Source organism: Mustela nivalis (genome assembly GCF_964662115.1).
Source record: "Mustela nivalis genome assembly, chromosome: 10".
Classification (NCBI taxonomy): domain Eukaryota; kingdom Metazoa; phylum Chordata; class Mammalia; order Carnivora; family Mustelidae; genus Mustela; species Mustela nivalis.
The window spans coordinates 85,129,523-85,155,032 of NC_139029.1; positions in this window are offsets into that span (position 1 = coordinate 85,129,523).

The following is a 25,510-nucleotide window of genomic DNA, read 5'->3' on the forward strand; positions in this document are numbered from 1 at the left end:
TGTCAAATCTATCTTGGTTACTGTAATCATTTGAATGATGTAATTACCATGTATACCTAGCTTCTTTGTCCAGGATAACATAAAAAGAAAACAGTAAAATACAAAACAGAAGACAAACAAGAGCCAAAAATATCTAGGGTAGAAGAAGGTGTTACTCTTGCATCCTCCTCTGAATACAAAAGTGGGTTTTGCACCCTCCTAGGAGGTAGGACATTAAGAGCCACGACTCATGCTTTCCCTTTTTTACCTCCAAGATTACATAGTGTTTTTCAATGAATAGAACTGGAAAGGTCTTTTGGAATGCTCAAAGCTTATTTTTATTCTATGTTCTCTGTTTATGTTCTATGGCTGCCTTTCTGATTCCTAATGGAGAGGGCTTGACAAACCAGCAGCACTTACCCTTTTCTTTACTTTGATAGAAAGATTTTCAAATCATAGAATTATAGGAACTTGGATGTAGAAGAGACTTGGGTTATCCAGTACAATTACCAATTGTATGTTCAAATCTCCTCCTACAATAATTGTGATACAGTACATTGAACCACCAGTTATACTCGGTAGTGATACTTCAATTATCAGCATTTTTAAAATTGAGCCACAACTTGCCTTTGTTTTCCTTTTAGACTTTCCTATACATTTCCGCTATCTGGAATTATAAATAGGTTATCCTCCTGCTTGGCAGCAAAGCCATCCTCAGTAGTATGTGTGTATGATACTTTGGGGGCATGCATTTATTTATCCTACATTTTATACATTTGATTTTTTGGTTTTATATTTTTTATTGAGGTATATAAATTACATGACAAGATACCCATTTTAATGTGCAGTTCTACAAATGTTAACAAATACATGAAATTGTGTAAGCACTCTCACAATCCAGATTCAGAACATTTCTATCACTCCCAAGCAGTCCTTCCTGCTCCTTTGTACTCAACCCTTCCTGTCACCCCAGCACTTGACAGTGACGAAGACTCTCTTTGACCAGACTTTAGTCAGACTCCTCTGACCCTTTTCTTGACTAAGCCTTGACCTGAGGTTTCCATGTTCTTTGAGAGCCCAATTTTATCAAGAATCCTCTAAATCACTGTAGAGAAAATCTTCCTACCTGTGATATCTGGTCATCCTGGCCTGCCTTCAATGAGAATCCTATTAGGTCAGTTTTAGCAAGAATTCCTCCTCCCCGATGTCTCCTCTTAGTAACTTTCTGCCAGCTGATCCCCCCCAACTTGCTCCCTGGCGATAAATCCCCCTGTTTTCTTTGTATGTAGAGTCAAGCTTGATCTCTCTCCAAACGCAATACTCTTGACACTTCTGCCCATTAAAACAGTCTTGAAAAAAGGATTCTTTATCATTTTAATGAGGGTCAGAATTTTTTTTTCCCCCACATCATGCAGAGATAGCCATACTGAGCATTTTGCTTTGGAGTCTAACATGTTTGTTTTTTTAAAGTACTCAGACATACAGTAATTCTTTACAAATTTTGTGTCCTGTGTCCATGCCATTCCCTAACTAGCCTTTTCACTCTACTATATATTGTAAATATATTTTAGTAGCGAGATTCTTACCACCTTTGCTAGTAATTATTTCATGTTCTCTAGTGAAGTTAATTCAGTTTTTCTTTTATGATTCCATATGCCTGTATTTCTTACATAATTTCATTTTATCCAGTAATATAATTATTCACATTGTTGATTCTAACATTCAATTGTAAGCTCTTTGAAGACAAAGACTGAACATTTTCAACTTTATATTTCACAGACAGATGAAAATGTCCTAACTGTGACTCAGTTTCAAAGGGTGAAATTAAAAACAATCTTCTTTTAACCCCGTACTGAAGCCTTATTAGAATGTTTTTCTTCAAGAATGAAGATCACAAGGAAATCCATTATTAAAGCACCAAAAGAAAGTAGATTTTTTCCCCCTGCATTCTAAATTAGTCTTCTTTAATCTAGCATAACTTTTATAGGAAATGGAACTAATCCTCAGAGAATTTAAGTGTTTTATCCAGGTCAATTCAATGCTTATTAACTTAATCCTAATTGGAATTAATAAAGAATACTGCAAAATGTGTGCAAAATATTGTCTTGTGTGTGTGAGTATGATTTACCCACATACATATGTGTGTGTGTGTGTGTATATATACACACACACACACAATCTAACACTTAAAAAAGTCATCAATTCATATTATCCCATTTTGTCATCAATAGATAATAGATAACCAGATCTATTTTGCTGTTTGCTTGTTTTATTTTGTTTCTCAAATGATTTCATGATGATAAGCAAGGAAGGCCTCTGGATAGAGGCAACATAATGTTAAATCTTGCAAGTTATCATTTAATTTTGTGCCATAGTCATGTCCATGAATTTTGCATTTCTATAATAGCTTCCTAACTGCCTATTCCAAAGAACGATTTCTTTAATGTATGAACTGTATACACCTGTATTTATTTTTAGTCCATGATGAGATAGCAGTTTAATAATTTTAAATAACTAGCTGGAAAGCCCACTTAAGGGTTAAATGTTACATACGCATATCTAATTATGTCTCTGCATTCTTCTGGAAGGAAATAAGCCATTCTTTGCTTGCATGAGTCCTCAAATTATTTCTGACTCCTACTGATGCAGAAGCATTTGTCTGGCATCTCCTGTGACCGAGATTGCAGGGGGTTATCTATGGCCTGAAGGACTTAATCTTGCCAACAATCATTCATGTCTTGTAATTGTAAAGCCTTTTGGTCTGGGTAAAAGCATTTATTATTCAACAATGCTTCATCATTTAATTATAAATTAAGGAATTGATGCAATTTTTCCAGATACTTTGACACTTCAAACTGAGTTATCTGAACAATTACAATTTGAGTTACTTAAATAGTTATCTCATCTTCTCATTTGCATGAGTTCGTACACAGAACAAAATGGTACTTAAATCATGCGAGAAGTGTCAAAGCCCTTAGAAATCATCTAGGTCAGAAGTACTAAGAAGTACTTAGTACTTCTAATCATTCAAGGATCGGGGGTGCTCATAATACATGAAGAAATGTATTATTACTTAAATTAAGTAGCCATCAGAATTGAATATTACATGCCACCCAACTAGTTACTAAGGCAAAAAACATAATCTTTCCATATATCTCTCTTTCCTCCCCAATAAAATAGGTGACTAGAATTAAATAAACTTCAGTGTCTGAGGCTTTCTAATAACCTATTTTTTAAGGAATATACTAACTGATCAAATATCAGAAAATATCTAAGGATATATTATTAATGAGGCAAGTTTATGAAACGTAAAAACTAGACAATAAATGACATCTTAGTTTATCATTTACAAATCACTATTTTGGTCTTTGAAAAAGATTTCAGAAGTTAAGTCTTATATTCAAGGAATTTCTAGTCTAATAGACAAAGTATTATACAAATATATAAAAAAGAGATATAAATTTCCAACAATAAATATATTTAAGAACACCAATACAAGTTATAAACAGTCCTTATGTAAGTAGTGAGTTAGAATTTCCTCGGTCCTATGATTTTTAATAAAGACCATTTACCCTGGGCTAAGAGAAAGAGGAGAATTCTATAGAGTGCTAGATGTTGTAAGGGGCATGAACAGAAAGAATGTTGTATCAAAATTTAAACATTTTATATAAGTATTATTGGAGATGCTCTTAATGGCTTCACTAGCATCATGATTCACTTTGTTGGCCCCCTTGGCCCCCAGTAACTGTCGTTTCGGTAGAGGAAAATTTGAATATTAAGTTTGGATCTTGGGCTCTCGGTGAAGCTTTCTACCTCCAAATATTCCAAGCTACAATGAGGGCTCAGACATTTTTAAGTGCACTATACAGGACCTGGTCACTGAAGGAGGCTTAACTTGAATTTCTCCAACTTCTCTGAAGTTGTAATCCCAGAATAAGAGTTACATTTTTTTGGTTTATTTGCTTTTAAAAGGTATGGAAGTGAGATTAATTCATTTTGGTTCAATTACTTTTATTTATAATTCAAATCTATGGATTCAAATATCAAATGATAAAGTAATATACTTATGCCTGGTATGAGAATGGTGAAATTTTTCTGAGCTTATGTTCCTGGGAAATATTGATGGTTGAAAAATCTTGCCACAATTTTGTGTTCTAGGAAAAGGTATATTACAAAGCACCACCCTTCCCTACTTGATTTAGCTAAGACTCACAGATGACTTGTGATTTATCTATGACAAGTCTAGACATTTGCTTGTCCCCACCAACCCAAATGAATAAAACATCCTCTAAATGTGAATGACCAAACTTTAATCAGGTATCTTTTTTCCCCAGGTCCCTGAACTTTGACTCACTCATGATTTTGAGCAAGTATCAGGAAGTTAACCAAATTCTGAATCCTGTATGCCTGTTTTCTGTTCAACTATCCTATCACACTGTCCACTCATTCCATTCCTCCGCACCCTGTTCGTTCTATCACGTCAAGCAGAAAAAGACTGTTTAACCACAGAGAAAAACATACACAAATTCAGATATGGCCCACACATGCCATTTATCATTCCCCCCCCAACACTGTATCCCAGTACTTTTTCACTAGGTCACCCTAGCACTTAAAAACCATCACACCTTTAAATTCAATGGGGTTGAATTTAGAATGCATTCTGGTCTCTCTTCTCTATTGCAATAACCTTGACTAAAATCTTCCTTGTTTGTTTAACTTTACCCAGGACAATTTTTGCTTTTGCAAGAGTTTCTTACATATTTTAAAATAAAAACAGGCATTGAAGAATCAGTCTTTCTTCTTTTAGGTCTCACTGATAAGTCAAACCACCAAAATATAAAACTAGATTTCCTTTTTTCCCTTTCCAGTTACATTCAAAGTTAAATATTACTGTATTGATTATATCCAGCCTTTGGCATAGATTCTGGTATATTTTGGCAAAGTGAGGAATAATTATAATATTTATAAGGACTACAATGCTAATGGGAAGCTGTAATTTTAAAAAAATGATCATAGTACTCTTTAAAGTACAAGACATTAAAGAGAAATGTATTTTCTATTTAGAATGTATTTTATTCCTCATCACAGATACCTCAAGGTGAAGTTTCCCCAATATGGGAAAGATGTTTTCTGATGTATATACCCCCTGTATATACTTTGATCATAATGCTTCATTCCCTGTATTATAATAATTCTCATTTTTGATTCTTCTTTCCCTCAAATGTTATCAATTGTCAAGCTCTGATCTACAACTTCCAGACTGAATTAAATGCTCTCATCAAGCCCAGTACCATGTAATCACATATGTTAGGGCAGGTCATTCCCACACAAGGGAACCCAGTAAAGAAGGATTGAAATTTGCCCTGTAATCCACTCATCAAGCTATGTGCCATGAGGTTCCATTATGTTTGAGGAAGAAGAAAGGTCTTTTTCTCATTTGGCTGAAGGGGTCCTGAGATACTAATTTCCCTGCTCTGTATTATGTGTATCATGATAGCAGTATTTATAAAACAGGATTATAATTTTCTGACTCTCATTATCCAAACCCTAATAGATTAGAGATCAGGATCTATATGTCTTATGTTTTAAATTTTTTTATTCAAATTCTAGTTAGTTACCATACATGCAATATTAGTTACAGGTGTACAATATAGTGATTCAACAGCTCCCAGTGCTCATGATTCCAGTGCCCTCCTTAATCCCCATCACCTATTTCGCCCGTGTCCCCTGCCCAACTCCTCTCTGGGAACCATCAGTTTGTTCTCTGTAGTTAAGTTTCTTGGTTTATCTCTCTCTTTCTTTTTGATATTAGAGTCCCAACATTACACTGTCTGTAATAGAAAATGCTAAATATATGTTGGTTGAATCAATGAAGGGACATAGATCTTTTCAAGTATATTAAGGTATATAATTGTATCTCCTTCAAAAAAAACACTGAAACATTTTAACTTTCCTTGAAGGCTAAGTTGCATGCATGGAAACAATGTATATATGATATAATGATGCTTTCAGGCTATAAAATCTGCTTATGCCTTTCTTTATTGGTGCCCAAAATCTCCAATTTGGGGCATGCCAAGTGTTGTTTTCGTAGTTTGTTTGTTCCATTTCGTTTTGTTTTTCTTTTTTACCTTTGCTGTCATGCTGGCATGTCTCACGAACATCATTGCAGCTTCATCCTGTTCTCTAATATACTTCTCTGTAGATTTGGAAACCGGAAATAAAACTGTAAGTGATCTTATGGAAGATAAACTTAAGGAATTCTGTTTACTACTGGTAAACTACAAGAGATTTGATGATAAAATGGTGTGACTTTGGAGGGGAGGAGGGCAGCTATCTTAGACGTATTTTAAAAATTATATGCCTTAGTTAGTTTTTTCCCTTATCCTCTTCATCCTTTTCTTCTCTTGCACCAAGTATGGTTGTTGAATCAATGAGTTGCAGATACATGATTTTTTTAGGGTCTGCGTCTACTTTTCTTGTGAAGGAAAATGTGCTTCATTAACTATCCCCAATACCCAGTAAGCTTGCTTTTCTTATCCTCATTTAATATAAGACCACAAAAGGTTTACAACAGAAAGCAAGTCTAAATTATCTATCTCATCAGTACAACAGCTATTTGGTGCTGAATTTATATTCCCACCATTTATTTTATAAGTGTTCTCAGATTCAGTGCATTCAAATAAATTTATATTCTCTCTGACAATGCAGGTGACCCCATATGACTCTATCTGTATTTCTGAGAGGGTTTTTCAATCTTCACTGGCTTTTATATTACCTTCAGGGAGTCTTTTTATTGATATGTGCGTGGATAGTATTACAAATGGGATTGCTCTTTCCTAATCCTTTGAAAGTTGTAGCCAATGAATATACATAATAACAAAATTGCAGGCATGGCTGCACCTTACTGAAACACACATCTTTCATCTTTCGATAAAAAAGAAAGAAACATATATCTTTCAAATAAATGACACTGTTTTATATGGTGGTTGTTGCGGGTTAGAGTCCCCCTGAATAGTCATTATTTCTATATTGAAATGTTTGCTTGGAGCTTATATTTGTTGAGGAATGAATTTTTAAAATAGTTTTATTTGTCTCTTTAAGAAGTAGTAGAGTTTTTCAGAGAGAAATCTTCAGAGCCGTATCTGTTGGCAAACAGTGTGATGTCGTTTAAAGAACATGCATGGGTTATATAATTCTAGGTATAAACTCCAATTCCAACAATAGCTCTGTGACCTTCAGCAAGTCACTTAATTTCTCTGATCTTGAGGGTTTTTTTTTTTAACTTTAAAATGACTTATTTGATTTTATTCACATAGGAATAGTTCAGAATTTCTATGAGAAATAAGTGAGGTGACCTTTTAAGAACTAACTGCAGAGTGTGCTTCCAACAATGCTACTTTCCTTTTCTTTCCATATCCTTTGAAGGAGCCAGTGGTGCTAAAGAAACCTGATTTGCAAACAAAGTTAGACTGGAGTTTTATCAATGGCTGGCTCTGAAGATATTTTTACAGGAGAGTCCACCAAAGGACATAAGTTACCTAAAGCTTGTGGTTCAGAATTCTCTGTTGTATTACTTAATTTAAGGTAACACTACATAGCTGCTGTAACCAATCAACAGTGAACTCTCCATAGTTAAAGAAAATGGAAATTTATTTCCCATCCAGGTAAAGTCAACAGGAATAATGGGGAGCTCTGGTCTGTGCAGCCATTCATGACTCAGACTAATGGAGACTCTGCCATATTCAATCGGTGGTTTCTAAGCTCACCCTTGGGATCAATATCTAGCCAACAGATGGGAAAGATAAAGTGAGTGAATGACAGATCTGAAGGTTTATTAAGCTTGGAAGTGATAATCATAACTTCTGCCCATATACCACTGGCTCTACCCAGAAACAAAGGAGGGTGGGAAATGTACTTACAGCCTGGGAAGCTATGGTCAAGCCATAATTCTGCTCCATGGAAGGAGCAGAAAAATAATTGATAGAGAGCTAGCTGCCTCTTGTCCACTTGGAAAAGCATTGAGAATTGCTAGGGAAAGCCTGTGTGTGCCCTATTAGGTAGGAATGACTAAATAATGTTAATGATGGAAACTCATTCTAGTCTAAGAGAATGGTGAGGAGCATAACCTTGGCCAAGGAGAAATAATTATTATTGAAAAGAAAAAATAAGTTTGAGGTTAGCTGGTACAAAGTGATTAAATTTTTATCTATACCATTCAAACCTGAAAAAAAAAAAAAAAGAAATTAAAACCATGTCCAGGTTCTTTAAAAAGTGAGTTATAATTACAATAGTAATGAACTACACAAATGCATGGATCTATAAATACAACACCATGAAATAGCCACACAACTCTAGGAGCACCATACAAACCTACTTTGTAAAATTGTCAGTTAAATGTACAATGGCTAATTACATTTTGTTAATAAATAAATGCTTTTGCTTTTTTTTTTTAATTTGGGTTTACAGTTATGAGAATAAACAGTTTAAGTAATTGAATTGCCTCAAATGATAAGAGCTAGAATCTATTTTTTTTTCTTCTTTCCACTCATGTCCTCTCTAAATCAGTGTTTGTTTTTATCCAAATTAGGTCATAGATATCTGGTCAAATTGGATAATTATTAATCTGATTGTGTCATATTCTGCTTTTTCCATTAAAACTATTCAATGATTTCCAGTATTTATAAGCAAAGTTCAATCTTCCTATCAAGCCAGACAAAGATTTACATTCTATCCTGATTATCTCTCAAAACGCATCTCTAGGTAATTAGGAGTAAGAACAGTTATAATACCTATCTTCTACAATATCAAACTTTAGTAAGTCTCCAAGTATTTGAAACACTGAACATGAAAATATTTCTACATTTTATGGAAGAAAGATTTTATACTACATTTGTGTATATGAGGAAAAATGAGAAGGTGATATTTATTTAGGAATATACATCACAGAGACAATAAAATAAAAAAAAATGAAAGAGAGGTGGATTATGATTATGTATATAACTTGATTTTATTTCCATGGTGAAGAGAGGGTATGAAAAAAATTAGAATAAACAATGTAATAAGTAAGCAAATTCGATGTACCTAGGGGGTGAGAAGGGGTGCAGAACAAGCTACTCCAAAATATACTGCTTTGATTGATTCTTGGCCTTTTGGCTAAGATCAAGTGCAAAATATACTGCTTTGGCATATTGGCTATTCTTGACTGATGGCACTTTAAAAATAGCACATGCAGGAAGGTGCTTTCTGAGTCTGCCTTTCTCCTTAAAAGCATGTCATAAAATCTCTCATGAGAAAGGTGCTTCTCTTTAGCAGGAAGAGGTGGAACATTCTTATCACCAGAGATTGGATGTTGACATCAAAATGGATCCATACTACTAACCAACTGTAAACAACTATATTCTGTAAACAAAATTACTAAAATAACCCTTGTCTTCTGTTAGTTTCACCCATGTATTTCCTAGTTACTGGTCCCCAATTTACTGCCCCTAGTCCCAGCCTCCTTGTCCTGTCACACCCCCATAGCTTACCATTTTGTTGAAAACAGTATATTAGCTTTGGGACCTATGAGCTTCTTCAGATTTTCATTTTCCTTTTGAAGACTTCTATGTGCATGTAAAACTATTAAATAATATTTATATGCTTTTCTTCTGTTAATCTTTCTTATGACAGTTTAATTTTTCTGCCCAGCCAGAGACCTGAGACATGGAGAAGGCAGATTTTCCTCTCTGAGAGGGCACATCAATGAACAGCTTTGAAAAAGGCAACTCTGAAATTTAAGAATGAATGACCCCATGGATGCATTAATTTAGATGCTGTCTTTATTTCTAAGCAGTACATAGATAATGGTCCTTCTGCATATGTAGGGAAGAGGAACCTTACTTTCTAACAGACCTTCTCATTGAGATGACCCCATTGCTGTAGCAAGGCCAGGTGATACCACATTACATTTCCTTTTAGTAGATGGGCCATGAGCTGAACTTTTTCACCTGTCACTGATCATATTTATCTGAGTTTGTGACCCTGGAACTCCATGTATGTATCTTTTTTCTATTACTTTTTAAAAAATTAAATGCAATTAATTAACTCATAGTGTATTACTAGTTTCAGAGGTAGAGTTCAGTGATTCATCAGTCTTCTATAACAACCAGTGCTCATTACATCATATGCCCTCCTTAATGTCCATCACCCAGTTACCCCATCCCCCCATCCTTCTCCCCTCCTGCAACCCTCAGTTTGTTTCCTGTGGCTAAGAGTCTTTTATGGTTTGTCTCCCTCTCGATTTTTGTCTCATTTCATTTTTCCTTTGCTTCCCCTATTTTCATCTGTTTTGTTCCTTAAATTCCACATATGGGTAAAATCATAAGATAATTGCCTTTCTCCAAATGACTTATTTTGCTTACCGTAATACCCTTTAGTTCCATCCATATCTTGCAAATGACAAGATTTCATTTCTTGATTGCTGAATAATATTCCATTATGTGTGTGTGTGTGTGTGTGTGTGTGTGTGTGTGTGTGTGTGTGTGTATCTCACATCCTCTTTATCCATTCCTCTGTTGATGGACTTCTGGGCTTTCCCCATAGTTTGGCTATTGTGGACTTTGCTGTTATAGACATAGGGGTGCAGGAGCCCCTTTGGATCACTACATTTGTATCTTTGGGGTGATACCTAGTAATACAATTGCTGGGTCACAGGTTAGCTCTATTTTCAACTTTTTGAGGAACCTCCATACTGTTTTCCAGAGTGGCTGCACCAGCTTGCATTCCCACCAACAGTATAAGAGGGGGCCCCTTTCCTCTGTTGTTTCCTGACTTAATTTTAGCCAATCTGACCAGTGTGAGGTGGTATCTCATTGTGGTTTTGATTTGTATTTCCCTGATGCCAAGAGATGTGGAGCATTTTTTCATGTGTGTGTTAGCCATTTGTATGTTTTCTTTGGAAGAATGTCTGTTCATATGTCTTCTGCCCACTTATTGATTGGATTATTTGTTCTTTGGGTGTTGAGTTTGATAAGTTCTATGGATTTTGGATACTAGCCCTTTATCTGATAAGACATTTGTAAACATCTTCTCCCATTCGGTCAGTTGCCTTTTGGTTTTGTCCACTGTTTCCTTTGCTGTGCAAAAGCATTTTATCTTGATGAAGTCCCAATAGTTCATTTTTGCCCTTGCTTCCCCGTCTTTGGAGACATGTCTGGTAGAAAGCTGATGTGGCCAAGGTCAAAGAGATTGCTGTCTGTGTTCTCCTCTAGGATTTTGATGGATTCCTGTCTTGAATTTAGGTCTTTCATCCAATTTGAGTCTATTTTTGTGTATGGTGTATGTGGCTGTCCAATTTTCCCAAACCATGTATGTATCATTAACTTAAAAAGTGGATCTTACAAAAAGAAAATATTTTGCCAAGATGGATGCACAATTACAGTAAGATATTTGTAAAAGATTTTAAATATTTTGAAACATGATACCAGTTATCCCCATCCATACAACCAGGTTATTATTCTTATCACAAAATTACTTAACTATCTCCTTAAATAGAGAAATAATGGTATTATATGTTTTTGACAAAAATGGAGAAATTGAAAATAATATTCTTGCTCGTCTTTCTTCATTACAGAATGCTAGCCATTTGATTGCTATTGTAGAGATAGTAGTGCAAAAAGTAGAGTTAAATGATTTCTATGAATGTACCATCATGGTTATTTCTCCAGATACCCTTTTGCCACATATAAATAACATGTGTTAGGGAGAAAGAGTGAAACAAATAGATAAATCATCAATTAAAAATGTAATTTCAATAAATTGATAAAACATAGAAAGCCTTGATTATTTATAGCAATGGATACATTGTTATTACCTGACTTGAAAATTACTGAATCAATTCTCAATTCAGAAAGTATTTCCAAGGACAGTAAAAATCTATAGGGAATTTTAGGAAAATCTGCAATAAATTATGTTTATACTAGAGAGATTTAATTAGAGATTTTTATCTAAAATCTATTGGAGTTTTGCCAGTTAGTCATTAAGTTTTATCCCTGCTTGGAAGCCATCCTAAAATGTAGTGCTATGATCCTCTGTAAGATACAGAGTGACATTCTAAATCTAGCATATTAAAGTGAGAAGCAAAAATTTCAAGCACACTCTTTAGACTTTGAGAACTTTAAAAATTTCTCTGAATAACTAACACCCTGGCACAAAGAACACTATTTTTTTAGTCCTTTTTAAAATAAAATTCATCCTTCAGGAATACTTTATCGTCTTATTCCTTGCAAAAGTGTCATTACATATTGCTAAAACAAGTCTTATCTACGTAGACTCTTCATACAATTCCCATTACAGGATGAACTTTAGAAAACAGGAATCTTTCTTGAGGTGTCTTATAATAATTTTATGTGCCTATCCTAGAACTATTACATTAGGATGCCTTAGGACAGTATCAAGAGTCTTCAGTTTCAAAAAATTTCTCTGACTTTTCCACATTCTGATGGAGATTTAAACTTTTTTCTTTGAGTTTTCACTACCCTTTGCATTCGAACTATCAATTGCATTGCAATTATTTGTTTACATGGCAATTATTTGTTTATGACTTCCCTAGTAAGACTATTGGATCTTGGAAGAAGTAATTTTATTAATTTATGAATATTGGAAATATAATAAATCCAGTATGTGATACAAAGCATATGTCTGTGAAAAGAAAATGAAATTATATAAATATAGATGTGCAAAGAATGAGTTGGGAAAACAGATTCATTTGAGGACCACAGCATCACTGAAGTAGTTATAAGAATGACATAAAAATGATATTATATGCAAAAAACATTATTTTGTGTTAGAAATTCTTCATTGAGAGAAGAGTAGGAAACATACTTAGAATGATGAACTGAACTGAGGTGAATGTAAATGGGAAGAGTTTTGAATGCAACCCTGGAGAAATTTAACCTTAACTTATGCAGTGAGAAACCGCTTAGTACGGGGGAAGTAATAGGTTGAAAAATGGTATTTTTTTTTAAATGGTATTATAGGAAAAAAATCTAGTGAGGCAAAATATATCTAGTGTAGTAATGTGAGATAACCTGGACACTGAAGAAAATTTAGAAGCCACTGTAAGTATCAAAAATAAGGAAATAGCAGAATAGTGATGTCAGCAACTTGGATGTTGTTTATTCTAAACACACATTTATATTTAGAAAAATATACATTTGTAAATTTTATATAAAATATAAATATTTAAGAGAGCTAAACCACAGAAAAAAAGGATAATTTTTAAACTGTTAATCATTGTTTCATTTGTTTGAAACCTCTTATATTAAAAGTATGATTTGAATGATAGCATTCAGTCATAGCTATAAAATCATATTATGATGTCTTACCTAAATTTGGGGGTCCAAAAATATATATACCATAAAAGCACTTCAAACTAGAAACTTTGAACTTTTTTTTTTTAAGATTTTATTTATTTATTTGACAGACAGAGATCACAAGTAGGCAGAAAGGCAGGCAGAGAGAGAGAGGGAGAAGCAGTCTCCCTGCCGAGCAGAGAGCCTGATGTGGGGCTCCATCCCAGGACTCTGAGATCATGACCTGAGCTAAAGGCAGAGGCTTAACCCACCGAGCCACCCAGGTGCCCCAGAAACTTTCAACTTTTAAAGAACTAAAAGAAGAAAAATCCACCAATCAATTATCAGACTTAAGGAAAGGATTCATGGAGCGGATCTCGAAAAATAAGAAATATTTTAAACCTAGTATTAGAATCACATTTCACCATTTGACTTATGCATAAGAATTTTGAAAACACTGGAAAATTTTAAAAAGTGCTTTCTGCAGTATGAAATAAAGATAATCATCCATGTTTTTGAGAAGTTGGCAGTGAAGATAAGGCTTTTATTTATTTGTGTTAGGTTAAAAACTTGAACATGGTATAATTGTATTTTCCTGCAAGAAAATGAGTACTGTCAGAAGGGGAAACTCTTTAAGTGTATCCCCAGAGTTAAAAAATGCATGGCTAGATGTATGAAAGAAGTTAGAGTTCGTAAAGAGAATGAGAATGTAAATTAAAAAGGAGGACAGATGAAATAGCAATGTCCTAGAGGAGAAGGGATTAGATAGTTGCAGAAGTGAAATGATGAGTAGAAGTAGAAACAATTTTTCTTTATTTTATATAAAAAGAGTAGGTGTCTTTTTAATAGGTTTGGGTATGCCTTACTGAAAGGAATGGTTAAGTAATCATATGACAACAAAATAAGTGTTAGATCAAGAGAAAAGGTAAGAGTTAAGAGGCAGGAGTACGTTGTGAAAACGTTTTGGAAATAGAGATAATAGCCTGATTTGAAATGTTGGATGTATAACAAATTCAGATGAATTTTAGGTCTCATGGGTTATTCCACTGTAATTGACTTAAACTGGAAAGAATCTAGAGCTGAAGTTAAAGTAAGAGGGCAAGACATTAATGGTAGCCCATGACCTATCAAGTTACAGAAATTATATAACAGTCTTTTTATCCTTTAACCTATTTTGGTGAATAGAATGTTTTATCAGAGTTGAAAATTACCTTAAATATCACTTCGTCTGCCATACATACAGACTGGAATGGACTTCTGCTCATAAGATTTTCCCCGAGGTCAAGCTGTGCAAATTTTCTGTCCAAGTGAGCATAACTGATTGATCTAGGGTTAGGGATCTCTATCTTAAGAGGGGCAGGGACAACTTCTTGAGAAGTTAAGTCTTTAATGATGGAACACAAAAATGTTGTAGTACACAGCACTGAAAAATTTATGGCAATACTTAAAGTCTATGAACACTAATAAAGCAAGTGTGTTTTTTTTCTTGCAATTGAAAGAACTACAATTAATAATTATTTATATTTGAAGCTGCCTAAGAATAAAATATTAAGAGACTTTTCCAGTATCACACATTGCATGGGTGACAGAGCTACAAACTAACAATGTAAAATGGCCAAAAAATTATCATAAATCATTTTACACAGGTGAATTTAGGAAAGTGTTAACAATAAGTAACCAGTAGACTGGAGCTACTTCTTAGATTACTACCACTTTATGAAACTTTGAATAATTCATCCAGATTTGGTCTCTCCTTTGGAATCTTAATCTCATTGGAATAATTATTATTCATTAAACAAGAATATCCATAAAAATATAATCAATATTAATAATAAAAATATATATTATCATTCTTTTTCACAAGGGTGTTGTTACTTCAACAATCAGGATAGAAATAAGGTATATAAAAAGTTATATAGAAGAGAAGTAGAATTTATTAAGAGTTTGTTTTACAATGAATAAGCAGGTTGCCTACTGTGTTTTAACAGTATATGATCCTAAGGCTTTGTGTTTTCTTTGCACATTTCTTGAAAGGATTCTGGAAATTCATTTATCATATTTTTGATCATCATTAAAAAATCCATAATTAGTCTTAGAATGACAAATATCACTCACTAAAAACAATGTTTATTGCTTTTGCACTATATGATGGTCACATTTCAAACACTGTCTCTTGAAAAGTATGCATTTTTGAGAAATGTGTGTGTATGTACATATATGTATTTATCAGTCTTTCTATTTATGTAGGTATAAATGCATACCATAATCTTGCATGGTGAGGAGAAAAGTAGAAATAAAATCTATTTTTGAAGCTTTTGGCATGGAAATATTAGAAACTACCATACTCTGGGGACTGTTGGCACAAGGACATTTATAACTTTGTTGGAGAAGGATCTCCTTCAGATGAGTTCAGTGAGCTAAATTTTCAACTGAAAAGGTGTTTAGAGTGGAGAATGCAAGGTTGCAGTGAAAGATTTGCAGCTGTAAGAGACAAGAATGTCTAGGAGTCAGAATTCTGAGCACATAAAATGGATATTAAATGAAACTCTGAGACATACAGTTGTATTAGCTACTAGGCTAAAGACTAAAGAAAATAAAAACAGAAAACCAGAAGGACAGTTACATGAAGAAAAGTCAGTTACTTCAGAAATGTGATGCAAGATTTCCTCTTTAAGGAAACGGCCAAGAACATCATTATCTGAAATACAGCCTAGTGACTACAACAATGGGTGAGCCTGGTGGTAGGTATTATGGAGGGCATGTATTGCGTGGAGCATTGGATGTAGTGCATAAACGATGAATGCTGAAACACTGAAAAGAAATAAAGTGAAAAAAATAATAAAACAATGATCTCAATGGGTGAGGGGTTTTAAGGAGAGCACTTGTGATGAGCCGGGTGTTATAAATAAGTGATGAATCACTAAATTCTACTCCTAAAACCAAAATTACACTATATGTTAACCAACGAAAATTTAAATAAAAACTTGGAACTAAAAAACAAAACAAAACAAAAAAATAAACAAAAAACAACAAAGACAACCAGTGGTCTCTGAAGTAAAGCAGCCTGAATTTGAGTACTGCCTCCCAGGTAATCTAATTAACTTCCACATCATGCCTCAGGGGGTTGTTATGAGAATTAAATGAAGTAATATGTGCAAATTTGTTGGCACATTAAGTATTTTTAAATGTTCACTATCAGCAGCAGCAGCAGCAACATTAGCATTAGCTTTCTCGTTTGTTTTCAATAGGACATTTCTTGGGGGAACTTGGATAAAAGATACGACTTTCAATTCTAATCTTTCTCAGTTAAAATAATTGACTGATGCTATTTCTACCCATTTCTTGTCACACATTTAGCATTCTTCATGAGAAAATGAAAAGCGCATTGGCTAAAAAACTAAACGAAAATGTTCCCTCTGAACTGAATGGCTAACCTTGGCCTTAAGTCTGTGAGTCTTTCATAACATTTAGGAGCAACAAAATGGACAACAGTTCGATGCTTACAGGTTAAGATCTTACTGAAAGTTTCTCAAATGATGAAAGTGAATTGCTTTTCAAGGATCTCAACTATATTTTTCCTGTAACACTTAATTTCAGCCTTTAATTGAATGATGACATATGACTTGTGGTAGCTAAGTGAAAAAACATTGAAATATATACCTTGCTAAGTCAGCCATTATTTTAAGAACCTCACTTATTGTAACATTATCTAAAATTTCTGCAAAAATAAATCAGTAAGTTTTCTATAAATGAAGGGATTTTTATCATACTGCATTTTAAAATTCTGGAGACAGTATTACATAGACTTTTTTTTTTTTCTGTATTACTATGGGGATCAACACAAGAAAGCAAAGGCAAAGAGGTGTGGGTAATAATACAATTTTAAAAGTAATATGGTTGAAATGATCAGATGAATGTAATTATATGGTATTGCACTCTTCCTACATAGTATGGCCTTTGATTGGGAATGAATGGTATGGGACTTGAATTTCTCAGCACTATCAAAACCAGCATTAAATAATATTGAATTTGGCAATATTTGCCTGTATTTCCTTGGATAACCCCTTTAAGTTTACTTTTCTTCTTTCTTGCCTGGTCTTGCCGTTATTGTTGTTTTAGTGATTATCAACCACAACTCTCAACTCCAGTTTCTAGTTTAATAGTGCTAATGGGCAATTACATTAATTGTCCCAGTTTACATATATTGGTGTCCTGTATAAGTAATATGTTGAGTGCAAAAAAAAAAAACAAAAAAAAACTAATAGTGGGAATGTCAATTTCTATGAAGAATATTCACTTCAGTTTGTCAGTCTCAGCACCCTTCAAACTACAGCATCTTGATAGCTGCTGATCACTGCATCTCCATAGCATTTTTCTCATCTATCATTTTGAATAGATAATAGATCCTTCTCAGATGGCCGCAGATAACCATAAGTGTTGTTGTAAGATGCCTTTCATTTCATCTATTTGTTGTAATAAGTCAGTATGTTTTAAAACTTATCAACCAATTTGTCGTTCATAATATTATGTTTCCAGTGTTTGCAGTTTCCTTGTATTTCCTTATGCAGTGAGAATAGAGTCAGTTTTGAAATGTGTGAACATGTCCTACAATACAAAATTTGGAAAAAGCCATTTCAAACTGTTTGTTGGGAAAGAAACAATTAAGAGTAGCTCTTATTTAATGGTAAAAGATATGAGTAAGAAACAGTAAATAATAAATGAATAAGTAAACAAATAGATAATATTTGATAAGCTCACCACGGATACAGAGTTCCTAGTTTGCATTGCTTTTTAGAAACCTGATCAGTTAGGAGATAAAAATAGACCTGGAGCAATAGACTCCATGCATTCTTTAGAGACATATATGATAAAGGGACATATATGCCTTCTCTTTGAAAGAAATTTGTTACAAAATCTCTATTTTGTGAGTTTATGAAATCAAGTAAAAAAAGTACCAAGAGGGGAGCATAATTTTGCCTGCTGGAAGAGAAATAGAAGTTACCATTAAGAACAAGGAAAATGCCAGGGCTCTGTTATTTCTGAAGTTACCATTGTCTTTCACTGAAATTTAAAAATATAATTAATTTAAAGGTACAAAAGAAAACAGATGTGACTTAATAAACCACAATCATTACTTTGAACGAGGTTAAGTTCTTCATTTCAGTTCTTCTAATCTCCAGTCTTGTTCTAAATGAGATGACATAACATGATATACTGTTGCAGCTGTCAAAGTATTTTATTTTAAGTTTTTATTTATTTATTTGAGAGACAGACAGAGACAGAGAGTGCACAAGCAGGGAGAGCAGCAAGCTGAGGGAGAAGCAGAATCCCTGTGAAGCAGGGACCCTTGATGTGGGACTCGACCCCAGGACCCTGGAATCAAGAACTGAGCCATAGACAGCTGCTTAACCTACTGAACCAGCCAGGCACCCCAGAATTTTAAGTAAAAATATCATTGATTAAGTCCGCAAATCTAGAATCAGAAACCTCTATCATGCATGCCATGGGGAATTCAGGTTTCCTGAGAATCACATTTACCCAGTCCTTCTCATTTGGACTGTTTTATTTGTCCCCTTTGAGTCCAAGATCCCCCTTGGGAACTCAGCTGTTCTATTTCCCAGTGAGCTTGACTTGACCTGCAGTGAAAGGAGATGGGTTGGTATTCCAGTACAATAACATCACTGTTGCCCCCCTTCTGTATTCATCAGGGTTGAAGCAGAAAATTATTAATATACACAAAATGGGTAATTTGAGGAATATTTAACAGAAGTACTATTTCTGTATGGGTTATATATAGTAAAGCCAAGAAAGATAGTGCAATAAGTTCAATCTAGTAAGGAGAAAATTAGCCATAGTTATCCTCGGGCCAGAAGTGGCAATGGAGGGCCAAGGTCACCAAAACCTAGAATAAAGGAACTCAAGTGGAAAGGGAATCCTAAAGGGAAAGATGCCCTTGGGATGAATGATGCAGTCATCCAAGGAGACACCAGAAGGAAGGATTCAGAAAAATAAATAATTCAAACTTCCTCTCCTCTTGCCCTGATATTTTCTTCTGGGTGTCCCATTTTAAGGATTTAACCAACAAGCAGTGAGCAATAGATTCTTCTAACAGTGTCCGTACATATAAGGCTATTGGGATCAAGAGTACATTGGGGAAGGGTGAAGAATGAACCTACAGGAACAAAAGAAAAATATCCTGTACCCTCTGGCCCAACCCCCAACAACATTAATTATGGAGGTGTCCCAAGAATATCACCAATCCCTTCTTCTGCCTGATGTTCTCTGAGCCTTACTTTCTAACTACTAAGACTCTGCTTTTAATGTTTTCACAGTTGCCATCTGAGTTCCATACTGTTATCCCTGCCTTAGATACTGTTGTAGACTCTATTTGCCAAATGTTCCAATACTGTTTAATTATAGCCATTGATTATTCAGGAGAATTTCCAGTGGCTGTAGTGGAGTAGTACTAATCTGACTCCTTTGTCTCCTTTGCTGCCCAATGAATCAATTGCCAGCCACACTCTACGTGATCAGAATTAGAGATGGGGTTATACCACAGTCAGTTTGGATTAAAGGAGAAAAAGACAGACTACAACAGAAAGCTTTTGGAGTTTGGGGAATTTGCTGGATAGGACAATAGTGCTGTTGAGAGCAAATAAGTGTTAACCTTCAAGAAAAAAGAATGATCCCCATAGCTATGCAAACAAGGCTGCCATTGCCTCCCTGACCTCCTTGGGACAAAGCTGGGCCCCTCTTGCTTTCAGGAAGTGGGGCCTCCTCTTCATTTTCAATAGGACATGGCTCCTCCACTGAGAAATTCAGGACAAGGCTGCACCATGGTCAAGGAGGGCAGAGCCATTACCATGTGGATTTGGAAGGCAGAACATCTAACCAATGAGGATTATTTTTAAGCCATAAGCTCTAATGGAATTTGTCTTGCTAGGTTTGGAGTTTGCTTGGAACCTTTCACCCTTTCCTTCCTTCCATCCATTACAGCTGGAGAGGAATTTTGCCTCAAGATGAATCATACTTCGAGTCTCACCCATACCTAACTTAGATGATATTTGGATGAGACTTTGGATTTGGAGTTGATGCTGGAAAAGGTTAAGAATTTTGAGGCTGTTGGGATGAGGTGTTTGTATTTTGCACACAAGAAGAACATGAATTGGCAAGGGGAGCAGGGTAAGAATTCTACAAGCTGAATTATGTCTTCCCCAAATTCATACACTGAAGCCCAAACCCTCACTGTATCTATATTTAACAATAAAGCCTTTCAGGTTAAAGAACGTCATAAGAGTGGGACACCATTCCAGTAGCACTGATGGCCTTATAAAAAAATGAAACACCAGGAGTTCATGTGCACAGAAGAAAGGCCAGATGAGGACACAGCCATAAGGCATCTCCCTGCAAGCTAGAAAGAAATGTCTCGCCAGAAACTAACCCCGCTGGCACCTTGACCTTGAACTTCTAATCTCCAAAACATGAGAAAAAAATTTGCTGTCCTTTAGTCACCCAGTCTGTGGTACTCTGTTACAGATGCCTGAACAGACAATAGTGAATTAAAAAATAAAAATGTGATAAGTGCTAGTGAAGGAAATGAAAATATAGCACACAAATAGAAACACGGTAAAATAGAAGTCAGACCTGACAGATGAAGATAGGCTTCTTTTTTTTTTTTTTAATTTTTTGTTTTAATTTTTATTTATTTATTTATCAGAGAGAGAGAGAGGGGAAGAGAGAGAGCACAGGCAGACAGAATGGCAGGCAGAGGCAGAGGGAGAAGCAGGCTCCCCGTTGAGCAAGGAGCCCGATGTGGGACTCAATCCCAGGACGCTGGGATCATGACCTGAGCGAAGGCAGCTGCTTAACCAACTGAGCCACCCAGGTGTCCCTAGTCACATACTTTTGATGAGCTAGATATGTAAAATAAGATCATGAAAAGTTTCTCAAGCATAATGAAGTAAAAGGAGGAACAGGAAAATACATAAAAAAAGATAGGCTTCTTGTAGGAAATTTCCCTATGAGCTAAATCTTGCAAATTAGGTAGAAATTCCCCAGGCAAAAGATAGTGAGGAAGAGGTTAGAAAGCACTGTGAATAGTTGGAAGTTGGGGATGCTTCCTGGCAAATATATATGAATAATTCTAGTATTGGACAGATTGTGGTACCATGAAGAAATGGGAATCATTTAAATATGGGGATAATCTAGAACTAAGGATTGGCATCTGCCAAAAGAAAAATCTGTAGTGATTATTATATGTCACATCTTTATAGTTGTAAACTCAAATATACTAATAATTACATTACATATGCATGGTTACTCCAATTAAAAGGCAGAGATTGTCAGAATGGATAAAAGAATAAGACACAAACCAATGCTGCCTGTAATATCTGATCTTTAAATAAAAAGGGACAGATAAGTTAAATGTAAAAAGAGAAAATTGTATTATGTAAATACAAATGATAAGAAAGGTGGCTATATTAATATCAGAGTAGACCATAAAACAAAAAATGATAGGTATAAAGAGATAAAGGAACAATTCAAAATTATATCTTGAGATTTTAACATTTTTTCTCTCAGAAACTGAAAGCACAGGTAGACAGAAAATCAATACAGATAGAGAAGAATGGAACATCACACTCAACCAAGTTAACCTAATTGACATATATATAACACTGCACCCAACAATGACACAATATACATTCTTTTCAAGTGAACATGGAACATTTATGAAGGTGGGCCATAAAACAAGTCTCCATGAATTTAAAAGGATTGGCATCATATATTCTATATATTTCTTACCGAAATGGAATTTAATTTTAAATCAATAACAATAAGGTATTTGGAAAAATCCCCAGAAATTGGAAAGTTAACAATTGAGGCACTACTTACACAGGGATTATTATTTCTGTTATTACTATTATTATTTAATAATAATAAATAGTATGTTATTATTATTATTATTTCTCTAACTTGATTTAGACATTCAACACTCGTTCATTGAAACCCCCATGGGCTTTTTTTTTTTTGGCAGAAATTAATAAGTTGATTTTAAAATCATTCAGAAATGCAAGAGATACAGACCAGCCAAAACAATTTTTAGTGTTATTTCAAGATTTAATTTGGAGTTATTATAATCCATACAGTGTAGTATCCACTGTATGGATAAGGAGACATATAAACCAATGTACAAACCAACGGAATAAACTGAACAGTCAAAAAAATGATGTGTGTTAGACAATGCATAAGAATTTAAATTTGAAATGATAGTAGTTACCTTCAATGACGGAAAACTTGATATCTATAAGAGAAAAATTAACCTCTTTTTTTTTTGGTGGGATCCTTTTCTGGTTTTGGGATCAAGGTGATGCTGGCCTCATAAAATGAGTTTGGAAGTTTTCCTTCCATTTCTATTTTTTGGAAAAGTTTCAGGAGAATAGGAATTAGTTCTTCTTTAAATGTTTGGTAGAATTCCCCCGGGAAGCCGTCTGGCCCTGGGCTTTTGTTTGTTTGGAGATTTTTAATGACTGTTTCAATCTCCTTACTGGTTATGGGTCTGTTCAGGCTTTCTATTTCTTCCTGGTTCAGTTGTGGTAGTTTATATGTTTCTAGGAATGCATCCATTTCTTCCAGAATGTCAAATTTATTGCCGTAGAGTTGCTCATAGTATGTTCTTATAATAGTTTGTATTTCTTTGGTGTTAGTTGTGATCTCTCCTCTTTCATTCATGATTTTATTTATTTGGGTCCTTTCTCTTTTCTTTTTGATAAGTCGGGCCAGGGGTTTATCAATTTTATTAATTCTTTCAAAGAACCAGCTCCTACTTTCGTTGATTTGTTGTATTGTTTTTTTGGTTTCTATTTCATTGATTTCTGCTCTGATCTTTATGATTTCTCTTCTCCTGCTGGGCTTAGGGTTTCTTTCATGTTCTTTCTCCAGCTCCTTTAGCTGTAGGGTTAGGTTGTGTGCCTGAGACCTTTCTTGTTTCTTGAGAAAGGCTTGTACCGCTATGTATTTTCCTCTCAGGACTGCCTTTGTTGTGTCCCACAGATTTTGAACCGTTGTATTTTCATTATCATTTGTTTCCATGATTTTTTTCAATTCTTCTTTAATTTCCCGGTTGACCCATTCATTCTTTAGAAGGATACTGTTTAGTCTCCATGTATTTGGGTTCTTTCCAAACTTCCTTTGGTGGTTGAGTTCTAGCTTTAGAGCATTGTGGTCTGAAAATATGCAGGGAATGATCCCAATCTTTTGATACCGGTTGAGTCCTGATTTAGGACCGAGGATGTGATCTATTCTGGAGAATGTTCCATGTGCACTAGAGAAGAATGTGTATTCTGTTGCTTTGGGATGAAATATTCTGAATATATCTGTGATGTCCATCTGGTCCAGTGTGTCGTTTAAGGACTTTATTTCCTTGCTGATCTTTTGCTTGGATGATCTGTCCATTTCAGTGAGGGGAGTGTTAAAGTCCCCTACTATCATTGTATTATTGTTGATGTGTTTCTTTGATTTTGTTATTAATTGGTTTATATAGTTGGCTGCTCCCACGTTGGGGGCATAGATATTTAAAATTGTTAAATCTTCTTGTTGGACAGACCCTTTGAGTATGATATAGTGTCCTTCCTCATCTCTTATTATAGTATTTGGCTTAAAATCTAATTGATCTGATATAAGGATTGCCACTCCTGCTTTCTTCTGATGTCCATTAGCATGGTACATTCTTTTCCACCCCCTCACTTTAAATCTGGAAATAGACCCTCAACTCTATGGTCAACTAATCTTCGACAAAGCAGGAAAGAATGTCCAATGGAAAAAAGACAGCCTCTTCAATAAATGGTGCTGGGAAAATTGGACAGCCACATGCAGAAAAATGAAATTGGACCATTTCCTTACACCACACACAAAAATAGACTCAAAATGGATGAAGGACCTCAATGTGCGAAAGGAATCCATCAAAATCCTTGAGGAGAACACGGGCAGCAACCTCTTCGACCTCTGCCGCAGCAACATCTTCCTAGGAACAACGCAAAAGGCAAGGGAAGCAAGGGCAAAAATGAACTATTGGGATTTCATCAAGATCAAAAGCTTTTGCACAGCAAAGGAAACAGTTAACAAAATCAAAAGACAACTGACAGAATGGGAGAAGATATTTGCAAACGACATATCAGATAAAGGACTAGTGTCCAGAATCTATAAAGAACTTAGCAAACTCAACACCCAAAGAACAAATAATCCAATCAAGAAATGGGCAGAGGACATGAACAGACATTTCTGCAAAGAAGACATCCAGATGGTGAACAGACACATGAAAAAGTGCTCCATATCACTCGGCATCAGGGAAATACAAATCAAAACCACAATGAGATATCACCTCACACCAGTCAGAATGGCTAAAATCAACAAGTCAGGAAATGACAGATGCTGGCGAGGATGCGGAGAAAGGGGAACCCTCCTACACTGTTGGTGGGAATGCAAGCTGGTGCAGCCACTCTGGAAAACAGCATGGAGGTTCCTCAAAATGTTGAAAATAGAACTGCCCTATGACCCAGCAATTGCACTATTGGGTATTTACCCTAAAGATACAAATGTAGTGATCCAAAGGGGCACATGTACCCGAATGTTTATAGCAGCAATGTCCACAATAGCCAAACTATGGAAAGAACCTAGATGTCCATCAACAGATGAATGGATCAAGAAGATGTGGTATATATACACAATGGAATACTATGCAGCCATCAAAAGAAATGAAATCTTGCCATTTGCAACAACATGGATGGAACTAGAGCATATCATGCTTAGCAAAATAAGTCAAGCAGAGAAAGACAACTATCATATGATCTCCCTGATATGAGGAAGTGGTGATGCAACATGGAGACTTAAGTGGGTAGGAGAAGAATAAATGAAACAAGATGGGATTGGGAGGGAGACAAACCATAAGTGACTCTTAATCTCACAAACTGAGGGTTGCTGGGGGGAGGGGGTTTGGGAGAAGGGGGTGGAATTATGGACATTGGGGAGGGTATGTGCTTTGGTGAGTGCTGTGAAGTGTGTAAACCTGGTGATTCACAGACCTGTACCCCTGGGGATAAAAATATATGTTTATAAAAAATAAAATATTAAAAAAAAATTAAACCTATAAAATAAAATAAAATAAAATAAAATAAAATAAAATAAAATAAAAAAAGAGAAAAATT